At 37.9% G+C, this 18486-nt stretch overlaps 1 long non-coding RNA gene across 1 annotated transcript in view; it reads left to right on the plus strand.

The window, feature by feature from the left end:
- The window catches only part of LOC125914490 (uncharacterized), a 114734-nt gene that overhangs the window by 49381 nt on the left and 46867 nt on the right, over positions 1 to 18486 (plus strand). The window lies entirely within an intron of this gene.

Here is an 18486-nt window from a genome sequence, read left to right on the forward strand (position 1 = left end):
ACACTTAACACATTTACTCTTCAAGAAAAAAAATAAGAAAATGAATAGGCAAGCCACAGAGTGGGTGACAATTTTTGCAATACAGATATCTTACAAATGACTTGAATCCAGTATATATAAACAACTTTTAGAACATATGAAGCAGAAGACAAAATAAAAAGAGACAAAAGAATTCAGACAATTTAGAAAAGAAAACAGAATGACCAATAAGTACATAGTAAGGCTTTAACATCATTAGCCATCATAAACAAAAATTGAGGGGTGCCTGGGTGGCTCAGTCGGTTGGGTGTCTTAACTTCAGCTCAGGTCATGATCTTGCTGCTTGTGGGTTCCAGCCCCGCGTTGGGCTCGGATCCTGCTTTGGATTCTGTGTCTCCTTTTCTCTCTGTCTCTCTCTCTCTCTTTCTCTCAAGTAAATAAATATTTAATTTTTTTAAATAAAAATTTAAAACAGAATATGTTACCATTAGACCCCCATTAGAATGGCCAAATTTTTAAAAGATTGAAACATCAAATTTGATAAAGGTGTGGAGCAGCATGAACCCTCATATATTACTTGTGGAAATTTAAAACACTAGCCCTTTATTAAACAGTTTTGTGATTTTTTTTCTATAAAGTTAAAACACACACTTACCGGGGTGCCTGGGTGGCTCAGTCGGTTAAGCGGCCAACTTCGGCTCAGGTCATGATCTTGTGGTTTGTGAGTTTGAGCCCCGCGTTGGGCTCTGTGCTGACAGCTCGGAGCCTGGAGCCTGTTTCAGATTCATGTCTCCTCTCTGACCCCCCACCCCCATTCATGCTCTGTCTCTCTCTGTCTCAAAAATAAAATAAACGTTAAAAAAAATCACACGCACACTTACCATATAACTGAGGAATTCCCTAGGTAATTCCTAGGTATTGTCTAAGAGAAATTTTAAAAAAATCCACAAAATACTGTAGAAGAATATTCAGGGCAGCTTTATTTAGGGTGAATAGATAAACCAATAGTGACCTACTTATTCAGCGGACTACTAGTCTCCGGTAGTAACACTGATAAAGCAACAGCACGGATAAATCTCAGTAGCATGTTGAGAGAAGAAAAGTCCAGTCACAAAGAGTACACATCCTACCATTTTATTTATATGTCGTTCTTGAAGAGTCAAACGAAGCTATGATGTTAGAAATCTTACTAATGGTTGTCTCAGTTGTCGTGGGGTAGGGTGGTGATTATAAAGGAACATTAGAGAACATTCTGGCATGGTGAAAATATTCCACATATTGATTGGAGTGTTATCCTAATGTATATGTTCATCAGAATTCCTAAAATGTTCATTTAAAACCTGTACCTTTTATTATACCTTAATTATAGCTCAATAAACTTATTTTTAATGTGAAAGAGGAACTGTAATAAATCATAAGATATTCAAAAAGTGTAACAATCAAATATAATGTAGAACCTTTTTGGGATCTTGATTCAAATGAGTTAACCATAAAAGACATTTTTGAGACAAGTGGAGAATTTAATGAGGACTCAACATAAGATTTTATTAAGATACTAATATTAATTTTGTTAGGCATGACGATGGCATGCGGTTATGTAAAATAATGCCCTTATTTGGCAAAAATAAATACCGAACTATTTATGGATAAAATGATATGATGTCTTAGAGATGCTTTAAAATACTCAAGGAAAAATGAGAGAATAGATAAAATTAAGAGTAATAAATTGTTGGCAAATGTTGAAGCTGGGTTATCGTTACATGGGATTCCTTATATTCATCCGTATATTTCATGTATCTGGAAAATCTTTCACAATGAGAAGTTAAAAATTCTGGTACTATTAGCGTAGGTGTTGGCAAACGACATATTTTTTTTTCATCTAGAAATATAAAATTCATCCTGGAGCGCATTATCTAAGAAAAGAAAGTTGTAAAATGTATTGTCCACCAAGATTCTCTTCTGCATTTCCATCTCTGGTATCTCGTAAGAGTTCATTACCTGTCTGTACATAACACCACATTAAATGAGTGAGAGGTACTGTACAGTTGACAAATGTTGCTTCCAAATGTTTTTCTCCTGACGATCTGTCCATCACCTCTTTTACCACACATCTTTCATCTGTATAAAAGATTTTGTGAAAAGCGATACCCACTTTCTTATTCAAATTATAATATATCCAAGTTATGTGTGCCTTTTGAGTGTGTCCAAAGCTAAATTACACCTGATACCCATCCCATCTTTGAAAAGTGGCTTAATTTGGGCACCCCTGAAGATGGAGCCTGAAACAGGAAGTTTCTTTGACAGATGACGCCATGCTTTCGAGTGTTCCTTCCAACTCACGGGAGGCTGGAGAGATTTTTCTACTGGCTCCTATTCCCACTAGTTGAAGGTTGCCTGAGACATTGACTGTACCCTCCCATGCCTCTCATCTTGCAGTTACAGGCTATGTTTGTGTAGTCCGAAAGGGCTACTGGCTCCTGAGAAAGCTGTGAGGCAAACAGAGCCGGGCAGTGCACCTCTGGGTGGGACAATGTCAGCATAGCATCACGGCCCACCAGAAATGTGGCAGAAATAAAAATGAGCAGAGGGAACGAGATGTGGGACAGTGAAAGCACATGCCACAGGGAATGTGCCAGGGTTTTCCGTTTGCCTGTTTCTTATTGAAAGAAGCATAGTCATTCCAATGTCAGGGTTCATTAAAAGTGCAGGTAGAAGGTACAGGGTAACAGAAATCATCGTGGTCTTCAGAATCAAAGATGACTCTATTGACTACATTGTTTTCCCACATTTTAGATACTAACTTGAGTATTCTCCCATTAATGATGTGCTGCTTATCTGCTAATGGATCTATATTATTATTTAAATGTTTTATGTCCTAGCTGCCAAGCAATGAGTGCCTTCTATATATAGGAAACTGTACTGAAAAAAACAATGCATTTTTTTCCTGATCATCACAACCCTAAAATGTAGATGTTATTACAACCCCACACATGTGTGATCTTTTGGCAATGTAAAAAAATGTCTTGTTTGGAGTCACTTGGTAGTAAGTGGCTGGCCATTTCTGAATCTAAAGCTCGTATTCTTTTCAGCTCCATGCCTCTCCTGCCATGACTTCAGGTACAGATGTTTTTGATGGCTCTGTGTACCAGATACTGGGTGACAAAGAGTAAATGTCATGAAATAGACTCTCCAAAGAGAGCTTGTCAAACGTTTCTCAAGCTTTGTTTGGAGGTAATTTCCTTCTTCCCATTGCTGTTGTATACTATCATGAATATAATTGGGCCTGGGTCCTCTCTATATTCCAGATTTTTCTTAGAGAGATAAAAATACCAATGATGGAGCACCTGTAATAAACACCCGCCTAAGTGCAGAGAGGACTGGCAAATCAGGTCACTCCAATGTGCATGCTAATAAGCCTCCTGAAATGCTATCCATGGCTTCAGGAGGAAAGAAAAGCATTTAATGTTTCCCTTTCCACTCCTTCTCAGCATGTGATTATTGCTAAACCTTTCCTGCTTGGTATTTTTTCCTCCAATAGGCTAAAAATATGCAAATAATCTTTTTAATTGTTCATGAGAATTCATTAAATTTCCCTCTTATGATGAAATTTCATTCTCTTAATCAGCAGTTGTTTGGAACTTGGTAGATAAAAAAGTATCAGTATTAGCACACTGCATTAGGGTTTTTTTATTATTATTATTTAACAAAAGGGAAATTTTAAACTGAAGTGATTGCAGAATTTAATTTAAAAACCATATTCCTTTTCCATCTAATTAGAATTTTAAAATGGTTTCTTGTATCAAAGCTAAACTATCTGACCTCCCTTTATAATATTCGTTGAGAATTCTGATTCTGTAAAGTATCACACATGAATATATGAAAATGTACCACTATTCTTTTTCTTTCTGGTACCTTCTCTTTCTGGTAAGAAATGTGAATCCCTGTTTTGAGAGAGGGAGGGGAAGAGAGCAAAGAGCCAAATTCACAGAATCTGCTGTATTTTCAATTAAAGACACGTTTGTCAGTGTCTGATCACCAGAATCCTGTGGGTGATGGAAGGCTGGAGTGATAAGAGATGAGGTTTCATCTGATAGACATCCCTCCACTAGAAAATAAGGAAACTGATTAATGATAGGCAGCATACTGGTTATTTCCTTCACCTGTATTGGCTACCAAAGACACTAAATTATTTGACCAACTGTTCACCTTTGAGTAGTGGGAGTTAAGGAGAGATTGCTATGGATTGAGCAGAAATCCAACAGTGGGACCCTAATTATTGCAGTTTTCTGAGATGTAGACCCATTCCAGAGAATCGTGGTGTCTTCTAAACCAAAAATTCAAAAGTTCTTCAAGAACAGAATCAGTTTCAGTCTCAATCTATCTTTCAGTTCTTGCTTTGGTAATTGTACAAAGATTAAAATTGTTACATGGATATAGCAGGCCGTCTGGGTCAGCTAAGATATATTCTTGCCATGATGGCAGAAGTTCGTAATGACCCAGAACTGGTTTCATAAGTGGGGTGGACAAAGGAAATAAGTGGCCCTTCCAGGAGAAGCAACTCATCATTGGTTTACTCGGGATTGAAGAAAAGAACTTCCTTCAATCTTAAGGCTGAAATTGTTTTTCTTTTTTCTGCTTTAGAAAATGGTGTGTTTTAATATACCAGTGCTGCTGTTAGTTGGACTGTAATTGAGCTAACATTTAGTGTCGGGCACTGAAGGTTCAAAATGAATAAATAAAACAAGGTCCTTCCCAGTTTATAGGTTAGGAGAGGACCATAATACAAGCCAGGCTGCGCCAGTGTTAGCCAAAGCACACAACATGCTTTCACGTAGTAGCTGCAACGTGCAAGGGAGAGGGTTAGGTAAAAGTTATATGAAGGAATCAGTTGTGCTTCCCTTTGCTTACCTGACTTCACCGCACTGGCCTCTTTTTTGTGTCTTCAGTGTATCTCAGCATGAGAACCTTTTCAGTTTTTCATCTATCAGGAAAGAGCTTTCCCTGGATAATTCCCTCCCTTGATGTCTGACTTCTTCTAGATGGTAATTTCAATGTCAGTGAGGCCTTACTGACTATCCTATAGCTAAATTCACTCTCCCTCTAACTTTAACCACTTCTAGTGCTTTACTCTTCTTTACTGCTGGGCATTATGAACTTGGTTATTTCTGTGTCTCCTATATAAGCACTTTGAAGACAAAGGATTTCTCTGTTTTGTTCCCTGATGCAACCTCATGTCTAAAGACATATAGCATATTCCCAAATATTTGTTGAATAAAAGAATGAATGACTATGATAGGAGGAAATGAGACGAACATAACATGGGGTATTTGGGCTGGGTATTGAAGAATTAACAGTTTCTACAACAGTGTGTAAAGCATAAGGGAAGGTTTTCCTGATTCAGCTTCAGCCCACTAGCACCCTGGTCCTTGGGGTAGGGCTTTCTCAGTGATTTCACTTCTCTCATAGTGGGAAGGATTCTCTTAAGTTTTGAATCCAGGATATTTTTCTGCCCTTCCCCTAAGATAGAGGTCCTCTCTCTCTCTCTTTCATTCCCACAGCTGCAATGGGTCTTCACGTGTGTCTTGGGGACCAAAGAGTTTGCCTTCCTTCACCAGGACTTAAGTTTTTTGTTCCATTGGGAGAAGAAAATGGGTCTTCCTTTTTTTTTTTTTTTTTTAATTTTTTTTTTTTCAATTTTTTATTTATTTTTGGGACAGAAAGAGACAGAGCATGAACGGGGGAGGGGCAGAGAGAGAGGGAGACACAGAATCGGAAACAGGCTCCAGGCTCCGAGCCATCAGCCCAGAGCCTGACGTGGGGCTCAAACTCACAGACCGCGAGATCGTGACCTGGCTGAAGTCGGACGCTTAACCGACTGCGCCACCCAGGCGCCCCGAAAATGGGTCTTCCAGTAGTGGTTTCTGTCTTCCTTCCCAAAGCCCGGACCCGTGGGAGGCATTCTCCAGTTTCCTTGTTGCCCCTATCTTTCTCTTGAGCACCTACAGAAGTCCACAGAGAAGGATTTGCTAGTAAATGCAAATAACCCCATGTCTGTGGCTTCTAGAGCTTCTGTAATCTCATACCATCCCATACTTGGCCTCTAGCAGTCTATTAAAATTGTTAGCCAAATTCTTACCGATTTGTATGGCATCCCCATTCTCTTCCCATGCTTTGCTCTAGGTAATCCAGTGCTCACCTTCCTTTCTCTTGGAGGTCCTTGTTTCCTTTAGATTTAGAGCTAGTTACTCTGAGACCTCTGCCTTTCAAGGATTTCAAGAGAAGTTATGGTTTTAAAGATAGTCTGATTTAGCTTGTTATTAATATAGAAATTATCATTTCACAGGTTTCTATATCCTAAGTTGAAGCTTCTATTACTCTGGTTCTTTTAATTTTTATTTATTTTGACTGATTGCATTTATTGCTTGTCACTTGTATTTGGGTAAGTTGTTTCTTGTTTCTTTTAAATTTGATGGTTGTTTTATTCTTCAGATTCTTCTATATGCCAGAATATTTGAATGACATATGGCTAAGTATGAAACTCTACTAAATTAAACTTTTGTTTCTTTGGACATGTGACTCAGTATTAAAATGTGCTACTTGGAATGTTGATATCACTCTGATATTTCCTCTTGGATAAGTGACATGGTTTTTCTTTTTTTGGATGCCCCTTGGATTCCTTCTTTATCCTCAGAGGTGTTTTATTTTTCTAATGTCACTACAATATATGTTATTAGTAATTATTACATGTCATTTTCTCCCTCATACTGTACTTTTTTCTTGAAAGTCTGGTTTTTCTATACTTCAGGAAAAAATTCATGTACTAGATGGAGGAGAAGTAGGGGGATCCTGGGCTCTCCTTGTCCCTCAAACACAGCTGTGTGGAGGTGAGATCACTTGGAACACCAAGGAAATTGATCTGTGGAGTGGCATAAAGATTTCCACAATTGGAGGGAGACAGTGTGCCAGCTGGGAGGTTCATGGAAGTGAATTGGAAGAGAGAAAAATGGAGGTGCTGCAGAAGGGAGAGAACCCTTTCCATGGAAAGACAAAAGGGAGAGAAAAAAAGAGGGGTTGAGAAAGTGTGGCATCAAGTTTACACAAGAAGAAAAGCTCTCTGGACCATGGACTGGGGAGCAAGAAGTAACTGAGTGCAGGTTTTGTTGGTTTCTTTTTGTTTTTGTTTTTGTTTGTTTTTGTTTTGCAAACAGGGTTTGGAGCTCAGACTATGAGGTTTTAGAAATGCATGACTTTCTCTGGAGCAGAGCTGTGGTGCACATCCCTGGGGAGGAGGGTACTGGCCCCAGAGTGCATAGTGTGGTGTAGTGATCTCTGAGGTACACTGGGAGAGAACATTCCCCTTCCTGGAGTACTTATGGAAGAGGGTTCTTATGGAGTACTTATGGAGTACTTATGGAAGAGTACTTATGAAGGACAAAAGACCCCGCGGGCACCAGCCAAAGGCTTTTCATCAGCAGAGGGCAGAGGCACACCCAGAGGGAATATAATCTTTGTTGCTTTTAGCATTGTTACACCATACTTCCACCCACTGTGCAGGCATGGAACTGTTTTCAGGGACAGAGGGCTTGAGACACAACGTGGAGGGGCTCTACTCCAGAGGAGGAGGGCAGATCTGCATGGTGCCAGGTCCTTTAAGACTTCAGGTTTTGAATCCTAGCTATGCATCAAAGAAAAAATGTAAAAGAGTAGCGATGCAAGGTGAGCTGCCTGCCCTGGCTATTCTGTGAGGGCTGTCTGAACATCAGGGGGTGTGAGATCCCCTGTCTGGGCAGGAGCGATTGGAGTGGTGCCATTTCTCCCCCATCACCAACACGGTGGAGCCAGCAGAGTGGGTCTCTCCTCCAGAAGACCAGCACAGTCAGCACCCCATGTGTACCACGTGTACTGAAAATCGAGTGCTTCAAAATGACACCTTTTTTTCTTTTGGAATCAGGCTCATAGATTCCTGTTTGTTTTTTTCTTTTCCTCTTCTCTCTCTCTCTCTCTCTCTCTCTCTGTCTGCAGCGGTCTTTTTATTCTTTTCCTTTTTCTTTCTTTCTTCTTCTGTTCTTTTTTGTCCTTTCTTTTCCTTTGGAATCAGCCTTATAGTGTTTGAGCCTCTGTTTTTGTTGTTGTTGTTCCCTTTCCTTTTCTCTTTTTTGGAGGTCAGGCTTTCCCCCCTTTTTTCCAAGCTTAATTCAACCAAGAAATCAGAGCACTCCTAGTTAAAGTTCCAAATACTCCCCACTGCAAGCAAGGAGGAGCTTTGGAGAGAACTGACCAGTGGGAAAGAAAAGCCAAAATGCAACCGCAGAGTGGACACAACATACACTAGAAACACTTCCTGGAGTGCCAGGTCCTGGATAGTGTATGACCCTCTTTATAATATAGCAGTATTCTCAGGTGCAGGATACATACCAAGCTTTTTTTTTAAATTTTTTTTTAACATTTATTTATTTTTGAGACAGGGAGAGACAGCATGAATGGGGGAGGGTCAGAGAGAGAGGGAGACACAGAATCTGAAGCAGGCTCCGGGCTCCGAGCTGTCAGCACAGAGCCTGATGCGGGGCTCGAACTCACAGACCATGAGATCATGACCTGAGCTGAAGTCGGATGCTTAACCGACTGAGCCACCCAGGCGCCCCCATACCAAGCTTTTAAAACACACAAAAGACAGAAACTTGGCCAAAATGACAAGACACAGGAATTTTCCCCAAAAGAAAGGTCAAGAAGAAATCATAGCCAGGGACTTGCTCAAAACAGATATGAGCAATATATCTGAACAAGAATTTAGAACAACAGGCCTAAAACTAATAGCTGGGCTTGAAAATAAAGCATAGAAGACACCAGAGAAACCCTTGTTGCAGAGATCAAAGTCCTAAAAAGTAATCAGGCTGAAATAATAAATGCTATAGCTGAGATGCAGAACTGACTAGATACAGTCACAATGAGGATTGAAGAAGCAGAGGAGAAAATGGGTGACAAAAGATAAAATTATGGAAAATAATGAAGCTGAAAAGCAGAAGAAAAGGAAACTACTAGATCACGATGGGAGACTTAGAGAACTTAGTGATGCCATAAAATAAAACAATATCTGTATCATAGGAGGCCCAGAAGAACAGCAGGAAAATAGGACAGAAGGTTTATTTGAACAAATAATATCTGGGAACCTCCCTAATTTGGGGAAGGAAACAAGCATTCAAGTCCAAGAAGCACAAAGAAGTTCCCTCAAAAGCAACAAAAACAGGTCAACACCAAGATATATCATAGTGAAACTTGCAAAATACAAAGAGAATTCTGAAATCAGCTAAGGACAAAAGATCCTTAACCTACAAGAGTAGACACATAAGGTTAGTAGCAGACCTACCCACTGAAACTTGACAGGTCAGAAAGAAGTGCAGGAAACATTTAATGTGCTGAATGGGAAAAATATGCAGCCAAGAATTTGTTATCCAGCAAGGCTGTCATTCAGAATAGGAGAGATAAAGGCTTTCCCAGACAAACAAAAACTAAAGGAGTTTGTGACCACTAAACCAACTCTGCAAGAAATTTTAAGGGGGATGCTCTGAGTGGAGGAAAAAAAGGAAGACCAAAGCAACAAAGACTACAACTGACTGAAGAACATCACTAGAAAGACCAACTCTACAGGTAACACAATGGCACTGAATTCATAACTTTCAATAATTACTTTGAATGTAAATGTGCTACATTTTCCAATCAAAGGACATAGATTATCAGAATAGATTTAAAAAAGACTCATCTATATGTTGCCTACAAAAGACTCATTTTAGAACTAAAGACACCTGCAGATTGAAAGTGAGGGGACGGAGTACCATCTATCATGCTAATGGATGTCAAATGAAAGCTGGAGTAGCCATACTCATATCAGACAAAGTGGATTTTAAAATAGACTATAACAAGAGATGAAGAGGGGCATTATATCATAAGTGTCTATCCATCAAGAAGATCTAACAATTGTAAATACTTATGCCCCCAACTTGAAAACCAAAATATATAAATCAATTAGTAACATAAAGAAACTCATTGATAATAATACCATAATAGTATAGAAGACTTTACTTATAGCAATGGACAGATAATCTAAGCAGAAAATCAACAAGGAAACAATGACTATGAATGACACACTGGACCAGATGGACTTAACTGATATATTCAGAACATTTCATCCTGAAGCAGCATAATACACATTCTTTTTGAGTACACATGGAAAATTCTCCAGAATAGATCACATACTAGGTCACAAATCATCCCTCAACAGGTACAAAAAGATCAAGATCATACCATGCATATTTTCAGATCACAATGCTATGAAACTTGAAATCACCACAAGAAAAAATTTGGAAAGCCCTCAAATACATGGAAGTTAAAGAACATCCTATTTAAGAATGAATGGGTTAGCCAGGAAATTAAATAAGAATTTAAAAAAAAGACTATGGAAGCCAATGAAAATGAAAACACAACAGTCCAAACCTTTGGGATGCAGCAAAGGCAGCCCTAAGAGGAAAACACATTGCAATTCAGGCCTATCTCAAGAAGCAAGAAAGGTCCCAAATACACAATCTAACCTTAGTCCGAAAGAATCTAGAAAAGGAGCAGCAAATGAAGCCTAAATCCAGCAGAAGAAGAGAAATAATAAAGACTGAGCAGACATAAATGATATAGAAACAATAACCACAACAACAACAAAAACCCACCCAGTAGAACAGATCAATGAAACTAAATGTTGGTTCTCCGAAATAATAAAAAAAATTGATAAATTCCCAGCCAGACTTACTAAAAAGAATAGAGAAATGTCCCAAAGAGATAAAATAATGAATGAAAGAGGAGAAATCACAACCAATACCATAGAAATACAAACAATTATAAGAGAATACTATGAAAATTTATATGCCAAAAAACTGAGTAATTCGGAAGAAATAGATAAATTCCTAGAAACTCATGCACTACTAAAACTGAAACAGAAAGAAATAGAAAATTTGAACAAAGAAATTTAATCAGTTATCAAAAATCTCCCAACAAATAAGCATCCTGGGCCAGATGACTTCCCAGGGGAATTCTACCACACATTTAAAGAAGAGTTAATACCTATTCTTCTCAAACTGCTCCAAAAATAGAAATGGAAGGAAAGCTTCCAAACTCATTCTGTGAAGCCAGCATTACCTTGATTCCAAAGCCAAAAAACCCACTAAAAAGGAGAATTATAGGCCAATATCCCTGATGAAAATGGATGCAAAAATTCTCAACAAGATACTAGCAAATTGAATTCAACAGTACATTAAAATAATTATTCACCATGTTCAAACAGGATTTATTCCAGGACTACGGGGCTGGTTTAATATTCACAAATCAATCGTGATTCACCACATTAATAAAAGAAAGGAAAAGAACCATATTATCCTCTCAATAGATGCAGCTAAATCATTTGACAAAATACAGCATCCCTTTTTGGTAAAACCCTCAAAAAGTAGGGATATAAGGAATATACCTCAACATCATAAAGACCATATATGAAAGACCCACAGCTAATATCATCCTCAATGATGATAACTTTCCCCCTAAGGGCAGGAACGCGACAGGGATGTCCACTCTCATCACTGTTGTTCAACATAGTACTGGAAATCCTAGCCTCAGCACTCAAACAACAAAAGTAAAAGGCATACAGATTGGCAAGGAAGAAGTCAAGCTTTCACTCTTCATAGATGACATGATACTCTACATGAAAACCCGAAAGACTCCACCAAAAAAACTGCTAGAGCTGATACATGAATTCAGCAAAGTCACAGGATACAATATCAATGTACAGAAATTGGTTTCATTTCTATACACCAGTAATGAGGAAGCAGAAAGAAATCAAAGAATCAATCCCATTTATAATTGCACCAAAAGCCATAAGACATCTAGGAATAAACCTAACCAAAGTGGTAAAAGATCTGTGTGCTAAAAACTATCGAATGCTTATGAAAGAAATTGAAGAAGGCACAAAGAAACGGAAAACATTCCATAATTATGGATTAGAAGAACAAATATTGTTAAAATGTCTATTCTACCCAAAGTGATCTACACATTCAATGCAATTTCTATCAAAAAAACACCAGCATTCTTCATAGAGCTAGAACAAACAATCATAAAATTTGTATGGAACCAGCAAAGACTCTGAATAGTCAAAGTTGTTGAAAAAGAAAACCAAAGCTGAGGGCATGACAATTCCAGACCTCAAGCTGTATTACCAAGCTGTAATCATCAAGAAAGTATGGTACTGGCACAAAAACAGGCACATAGATCACTGGAACAGAATAGAGAACCCAGAAATGGACCCACAAATGTATGGCCAACTAATCTTCAGCAAAGCAGGAAAGAATATCCAATGGGATAAAGACAGTCTCTTCAGCAAATGGTGCTGGGAAAACTGGACAGCGACATGCAGTAAAATGAAACCACTTTCTTTACACCATACACAAAAATAAATTCAAAATGATTGAAAGATCTAAATGTGATATAGGAAGCCATCAAAATCCTAGAGGAGAAAACCAGCAGCAACCTCTTGGACCTCAGTTGCAACAATTTATTACTAGACATGTCTCTGAAGGCCAGGGAAACAAAAGCAAAAATGAACTATTGGGACCTCATCAAGATAAAATGCTTCTGCATAGTGAAGGAAACAATCAACAAAACTAAAAGGCAACCAATGGAATAGGAGAAGATATTTGCAAATGATATATCAGATAAAGAGATAGTATCCAAAATCTTATCAAAGAACTTATCAAACTCAACACCCCAAAATCAAACACCCCAAAATCAAATAATCCACTGAAGAAATGGGCATAAGACATGAATAGACCCTTTTCCAAAGAAGACATTCAAATAGCTAACAGATACATGAAGAGATGCTCAACATCATTCTTTATCAGAAAAATACAAATCAAAACCAAATGAGATACCACCTCACACCTGTCAGAATGTCTAAAATTAATAACTCAGGAAACAACGGATGTTGGTGAGGATGCACAGAGAGGGGAATCCTTTTGCACTATTGGTGGGAATGCAAACTGGTGTATCCACTCAGGAAAGCAGTATGGAGGTTCCTCAAAAACTTAAAAATAGAACTACCCTATGACCTAGCATTTCACTACTGGGTATTTATCCAAAGGATACAAAAATGCTGATTTGAAGAGGTCCTTGCACCCCAATGTTTATAGCAGCACTATCAACAATAGCTAAATTATGGAAATAGCCCAAATGTCCATCTACTTATGAATGGAAAAAGAAGATATTATACATATATACACACACTTGGTGACCGAAAAGAATGAAATCTTGCCATTTGCAACAATGTGGATGGAACTATGCTAAGTGAAATAAGTCAGCAGAGAAAGACAAATATCCTATGATTTCACTCATATGTGGAATTTAAGAAACAAAACAGATGAACATAAGGGAAGGGAAGGAAAATAAGATAAAAACATAGAGGGAGGCAAACCACAAGAGAACAAACTGAGGGCTGCTGGAGGGAAGGGGAGTGATGGAATGGGCTAAATGGGTGTTGGGCATTAAGGAGGGCCCTGGTCGGGTCGAGCGCCGCGTGTTACATATTAAGTGACGAATCACTGGGTTCTACTTCTGAAATCAGTATTACACTGTATGTTAAGTAACTTGAGTTTAAATTAATTAATTAAAAATAAAGAAACAAACAAACCTTCCCAGCTTCAAAGAAAAAAAAAATTTCAAGTTCTTATTTTTTCTCTTCTTTAATCATATAACTATGCACACATCCTATTTCTTCATCTGTCTTTTATATATTTTATTTTTCCTGTTCATTATTTTACTGCTAACTTTTTTCCACTTAATTTTGCATGAGTTTGTTCAAGTCTAGCCTTGCCTTGTCTGTACTTTTACCATTATCTACGTTACTTTTTGTTGCCTCTAAAGTAGCATTAATTTTAGTAACAATGTAACCTTTTATTTTCTAATTCAGCACTCCACTTTCTATCTTTATCCTGTTTTTGATATATGTCTTTAGATCTATTTCAGTTTTCTTTTTTCTAAGAAATCTATGAGTTATGGAAATGTCCTAATATTTTCTTCTAAATCCTGTGACAATTTTTCTGATATGTTCATCTTCATTTTGTTTTTGTGTCTCTTACTTTTTGAATTATATTTAGTTTCAAATCCTATGATTTCCTTTCTAATTATTACTGATTTTTTTCATGGAGCCTTTCAATTTGAAATGGATTTTACTAAGTCATGTGTTAGAAAAGTGGAGGAGGGAGAGAACGCTAAGTAGTCAGAACTTTCAATTAGGGTTTTACTCCCCACACCAGAGATACTATTTCCTCTGCCCCAAGAGTATATCTAGTCCGGGTTTTGTGCATTCTCTGTGTTTGACCAAACAAATGGTTGATATCATTCACAATAAAACTTCTAAAATGTTACAGGCTATGATGCTCTATCACCCAGCTGTTTGAATCTCTTTAATCCATGCATTAGATGCGAGGAAGCAAGCTTACAAGATACTAGATTCCAGGCTCTTCGTCACCTTAGCTAATGCAAAATTAAGTAGAGATAGCCCAGGGTGCAGATTTGTGGGAATAAAAAAAAATGTAACCACTAGGGGTACCTGGGTGGCTCAGTTGGTTAAGCGTCCAACTTTGGTTCAGTTCATGATCTCAGGGTCCGTGAGTTCGAGCCCCGCGTCGGGCTCTGTACTGACAGCTCAGAGCCTGGAGCCAGTTTCAGATTCTGTGTCTCCCTCTCTCTCTGACCCTCCCCCGTTCATGCTCTGTCTCTCTCTGTCTCAAAAATAAATAAATGTTTAAAAATAATTTTTTAATGTAACCACTAGGTTTGAGAGTGATTTATTACACAATATGTAATTAGAAATATCATATATGGCCAATGTGAAGGAGACGTGTTTGAGTTCTGTATGCATTCCTCAATTTTGGTTCCTATGCATCTGAATTTGGTAGATAATCTTCACACAGTTAACAACAGGAAATAATAAATGTTCATTTTTGACAAGGAGATCTTAATTATATACTTAGCTGTACACTTAGGTACAGTGTGACTAATATTTAAGTTGTGGTTTGACCCTATGGCCACAGTTTTAACAGAACTATTAAGTCAATAGCTAAGTTTAAAAAGCCATAGTAGAATGTAGAAACCATTATTTAAAAAAATAATAATTAACAAAAAGGAAGAATTAAAATAGAATGAGCCATTTTATTTTTATTTTTTTTCAATATATGAAATTTATTGTCAAATTGGTTTCCATACAACACCCAGTGTAGAATGAGCCATTTTAAAGTTTTTCTGTCACCTTTATTTCTTTGACTATAGATTCACTAGTTTCTTTTCCACATAAGTAGAAAAGCATAGAGTTTTCTATATTAGACCTTACTCAAATCTTTCAAATATTTCTTAGAAGAGAACAATTCTTCTCAACTGTTCAACTGTTACAAAGGTTGTTTTTGCCCTATCTACTTAAAATATGAGAGGGGCGCCTGGGTGGTGCAGTCGGTTGAGCGTCCGACTTCAGCCAGGTCACGATCTCGCGGTCCGTGAGTTCGAGCCCCGCGTCGGGCTCTGGGCTGATGGCTTGGAGCCTGGAGCCTGTTTCCGATTCTGTGTCTCCCTCTCTCTCTGCCCCTCCCCCGTTCATGCTCTGTCTCTCTCTGTCCCAAAAATAAAATAAAAAATGTTGAAAAAAAAAATTTTTTTTTAAAATATGAGAAAGTTTATGTAAGATGGCTTTAGAAAGATCCGATACTCTGCTGAACATAGAAATATGAAGCAAATTAGAATTAACCCTGAAATGGCTAGTATTAATTTTCCAGAGCACATCACTGTTCCTGAAGTCTCGCAACCCACAGGCTGGTCAGTATATCAAAACACTGTTCATAGGCAACATGATTTAACAGCCACATGATAATGGCCACCATTATTTGGGTGACTTGAGAGTCCATTAAATGTAGTCCATGTAAATCTCTTCTTCTAGGTACCCTGGGTACTCAATAAAATTGCCTTCAATGTAGACTGTACACGAAAGATAAGAAGGAATGTGTTTCTTTTGGCACTCACTCAACTGATGAAACAAATGGATTGGCCAAGATTAAAAACCATAGTGACAGACTGAGGTCAGAAGTATGCTCGTCATCACATCAGGACTGCGAATCACATAATCCTAAGTTTATGATCTTCTGTTTCCTCACATTTCTCATCTGCACTCTTCCAGTGACATGGGAGAGACCTGCTTTGGTTTTTCTTGCACATGATATTTTAATTGCAGAAATGCAATCCTCCTATGCAGCCCAGGTCTCAGTGCTGAAGACATTTCTATTATTGACATTGGGCCTTTGAATATTAATCTCACCTTAGTGGTGGCAGTGGAAGTAAATGACCTTTTGCTTTTTATTTTTTCAACATCTGAGTTATTTAGCAGAGTAGTAGTATTTAGCTCTAAGCCTCTAAGCCGCAAGTATCTCTTTTATGTTTAAATAACTAATCATGATTTATTTTCTTTGTAATTTCAAACTAGCAGGCCCCATAACAGAAGCCCAAAGCAGCACTGGGAAAATGATTCTGAACTTTCAGGAATGTACTGAGCTGCCTTATTTTAAGATGATATGCAGAGAACTGTTGAGGAATAGAGCTTAGAAGGAATCTTTGGTGCATTTCATCATTTTTCTATCTCCCTTTTTTTCTTCCCTAGATAATAATGAGTATCTGAAAAAAAAAAAGTGGGCTAAACAATGTGCTCCAAATGTATTGTATTTATCATTCAGTTAACCAGAAATATCTATTATTTAGCATTTTATTTACTTCTAATTAATACTCTAATAAAGTCTTGAAGTGCTGACAGATTCTTTAGGAACTCCCGAATCTATCAAAGATCAGTTTTAAGTCATCTAACCTTAGCATTGCAGTATGTTCTTGTGGTTCAGTACAAGACAGAAGAATAGGAAGCTACAGGCCTCAGGGGAGGCCTGTGACTTAGAAGATGACCACCTTTTCATCCATTCAGACATCTTAAGAAACAACACAGTGCACAAGTTATTATGCCCAAAGCATCACTGGCACTACTCACATAATATCTAGTAGAATGGATTACATAAATAATATAATATTTAGTAGATAAAGTAAACCTCTTACTGATGAATAGGGAAATTGAATTAGTTGATGTTTATGATCCTTTGGGTTTGGACCATGACTTACTGTATACATATGTGTGTATGTTACATATTTCTTTGCTCATTCTCTATTTTTAATTACTGATAGAATCCAGTCACATTCAGAACTTAGCATCTTTTTATTCTGACCCTCAGAGTTCTCTGAAAGCCTGACATTAGGGACCAGATCTTTCTTATTGTTTGGAGGAGACAGTTGGAAGGTTATGTTCTGTGGCTTCATATTTGAGGAGGATTCCTGCTCAGCAGAGTAGTAAGTTGCTCATGCTGTCATCAAGGTACAATAATTATCATCCAGAAGACAAGAAAGTGCCTGAAGTTTTAGACCACACTCTGTCCTCCTTGGTTCTCCAATGACCAGCAGTTGTCACGGAGCACGCAGAAATTACTATGAGACCCAGCTCCCGGCCCCACGTCTGCTCCCTAGGACATAGGGAAAATGCCCTCTAGAGGAAAATGATGCAACCATAATTTAAGATACTGTGATTACAGTTTTTTAAAATCTGTTTTTACCAGCTCTGCCATGGCTAAAACTCTTGCAAGATCCCTTGACAATATTGAAACTTAATGTCCTTTCTAAATGAAATGATTGCCAACATTAGTGGACATGGCCGGGGTGTGTGGCTTACTGAGCTGTACATTTCTGGCGTTTCAGGGATGGAACAACCATAATCTGTCACCCTTACCCTTGGAATGACTTAGTGATGCCAAACAAAAGTCTGATATAATCACAGCTGTTCTGTGATTCCCTGTGTATTCCCAAAGATTTCTGCTAACCTATCTGCCTATGTCTCTTGGTGATATGCCTTGTCTCATTCCATCCTATGTGGAACCTTGCGCCAAAGTTCTGGCTGACTAACACCCATGGGGAGATTATCATAAACATGTGCTTCAAAGCTGTTCTACCAAAGTGGGTAGGATCAGGAGTGATGCGGTGTCTTTGCAGGTCAAAACAAAAGTTGTTTGAAAATATGTTAATATTAGCAGTCAAAAAGCACTATCTGACCCCACAGAGATTCAGTGATCTCCATAAATTATGAGTTACTGGGAAAACTGTTCCATTATTGCCACCATTCAATACAGCTAAACGTCTCCTTCATCAAACTTCACTAGAATGAACTCTTAGGAAGCTAATTCTTTGATATATTTTTGATGAATATATTATTCTTGAGGAGGTTTATAAGAAGAATATACTTCTAATAAAAAATGTATTTGCCAAATATATTCAAGTAGAATATAGTTTAGAAATATATTCGTGAAAAATGTGGAAGTATCTTATTGAATATATATTAAAATAATTATATCACCT

The sequence above is a fragment of the Panthera uncia genome, assembly GCF_023721935.1.
Source record: "Panthera uncia isolate 11264 chromosome D3 unlocalized genomic scaffold, Puncia_PCG_1.0 HiC_scaffold_8, whole genome shotgun sequence".
Lineage (NCBI taxonomy): Eukaryota > Metazoa > Chordata > Mammalia > Carnivora > Felidae > Panthera > Panthera uncia.